Here is a 2,500-nt window from a genome sequence, read left to right on the forward strand (position 1 = left end):
GCTCGCCGCTCGCTCGCGCAGCCAAAAATGGCCAGTTTTGGCCCGTTTTTGGGCCGTTTTGGCCAGTTTTTGGCCTGTTCTTGCATTGCGCGGTGACCGTCGAGAGCGGAGCAAAACGTCAGCCATCTCAGCACCCTGGAACCCCCCGGGTGGCACAGGGCTGGATGGGGCTTTCGTATAGCAGGGACGGTGCTGCCTCTCGCTTCGCTCGCTGTCCGCCGCTCGCCGCTCGCGCAGCCAAAAATGGCCAGTTTTGGCCCGTTTTTGGGCCGTTTTGGCCAGTTTTTGGCCTGTTCTTGCATTGCGCGGTGACCGTCGAGAGCGGAGCAAAACGTCAGCCATCTCAGCACCCTGGAACCCCCCGGGTGGCACAGGGCTGGATGGGGCTTTCGTATAGCAGGGACGGTGCTGCCTCTCGCTTCGCTCGCTGTTCGCCGCTCGCCGCTCGCTCGCGCAGCCAAAAATGGCCAGTTTTGGCCCGTTTTTGGGCCGTTTTGGCCAGTTTTTGGCCTGTTCTTGCATTGCGCGGTGACCGTCGAGAGCGGAGCAAAACGTCAGCCATCTCAGCACCCTGGAACCCCCCGGGTGGCACAGGGCTGGATGGGGCTTTCGTATATAGCAGGGACGGTGCTGCCTCTCGCTTCGCTCGCTGTCCGCCGCTCGCCGCTCGCTCGCGCAGCCAAAAATGGCCAGTTTTGGCCCGTTTTTGGGCCGTTTTGGCCAGTTTTTGGCCTGTTCTTGCATTGCGCGGTGACCGTCGAGAGCGGAGCAAAACGTCAGCCATCTCAGCACCCTGGAACCCCCCGGGTGGCACAGGGCTGGATGGGGCTTTCGTATAGCAGGGACGGTGCTGCCTCTCGCTTCGCTCGCTGTCCGCCGCTCGCCGCTCGCTCGTGCAGCCAAAAATGGCCAGTTTTGGCCCGTTTTTGGGCCGTTTTGGCCAGTTTTTGGCCTGTTCTTGCATTGCGCGGTGACCGTCGAGAGCGGAGCAAAACGTCAGCCATCTCAGCACCCTGGAACCCCCCGGGTGGCACAGGGCTGGATGGGGCTTTCGTATAGCAGGGACGGTGCTGCCTCTCGCTTCGCTCGCTGTCCGCCGCTCGCCGCTCGCTCGCGCAGCCAAAAATGGCCAGTTTTGGCCCGTTTTTGGGCCGTTTTGGCCAGTTTTTGGCCTGTTCTTGCATTGCGCGGTGACCGTCGAGAGCGGAGCAAAACGTCAGCCATCTCAGCACCCTGGAACCCCCCGGGTGGCACAGGGCTGGATGGGGCTTTCGTATAGCAGGGACGGTGCTGCCTCTCGCTTCGCTCGCTGTCCGCCGCTCGCCGCTCGCGCAGCCAAAAATGGCCAGTTTTGGCCCGTTTTTGGGCCGTTTTGGCCAGTTTTTGGCCTGTTCTTGCATTGCGCGGTGACCGTCGAGAGCGGAGCAAAACGTCAGCCATCTCAGCACCCTGGAACCCCCCGGGTGGCACAGGGCTGGATGGGGCTTTCGTATAGCAGGGACGGTGCTGCCTCTCGCTTCGCTCGCTGTTCGCCGCTCGCCGCTCGCTCGCGCAGCCAAAAATGGCCAGTTTTGGCCCGTTTTTGGGCTGTTTTGGCCAGTTTTTGGCCTGTTCTTGCGTGGTGCGGTGACCGTCGTGAGCGGAGCAAAACGTCAGCCATCTCAGCACCCTGGAACCCCCCGGGTGGCACAGGGCTGGATGGGGCTTTCGTATAGCAGGGACGGTGCTGCCTCTCGCTTCGCTCGCTGTTCGCCGCTCGCCGCTCGCTCGCGCAGCCAAAAATGGCCAGTTTTGGCCCGTTTTTGGGCTGTTTTGGCCTGTTTTTGGGCTGTTCTTGTGTGGCGCGGTGACCGTCGTGAGCGGAGCAAAATGTCAGCCATCTCAGCACCCTGGAACCCCCCGGGTGGCACAGGGCTGGATGGGGCTTTCGTATAGCAGGGACGGTGCTGCCTCGCGCTTCGCTCGCTGTTCGCCGCTCTCCGCTCGCTCGCGCAGCAAAAAATGGCCAGTTTTGGCCCGTTTTTGGGCTGTTTTGGCCAGTTTTTGGCCTGTTCTTGCGTGCCGCGGCGACCGTCGTGAGCGGAGCAAAACGTCAGCCATCTCAGCACCCTGGAACCCCCCGGGTGGCACAGGGCTGGATGGGGCTTTCGTATAGCAGGGACGGTGCTGCCTCTCGCTTCGCTCGCTGTCCGCCGCTCGCTGCTCGCTCGCGCAGCCAAAAATGGCCAGTTTTGGCCCGTTTTTGGGCTGTTTTGGCCTGTTTTTGGGCTGTTCTTGTGTGCCGCGGCGACCGTCGTGAGCGGAGCAAAATGTCAGCCATCTCAGCACCCTGGAACCCCCCGGGTGGCACAGGGCTGGATGGGGCTTTCGTATAGCAGGGACGGTGCTGCCTCTCGCTTCGCTCGCTGTCCGCCGCTCGCCGCTCGCTCGCGCAGCCAAAAATGGCCAGTTTTGGCCCGTTTTTGGGCCGTTTTGGCCAGTTTTTGGCCTGTTCTTGCGT

This window comes from Musa acuminata, unplaced genomic scaffold (assembly GCF_036884655.1).
Source record: "Musa acuminata AAA Group cultivar baxijiao unplaced genomic scaffold, Cavendish_Baxijiao_AAA HiC_scaffold_1126, whole genome shotgun sequence".
Lineage (NCBI taxonomy): Eukaryota > Viridiplantae > Streptophyta > Magnoliopsida > Zingiberales > Musaceae > Musa > Musa acuminata.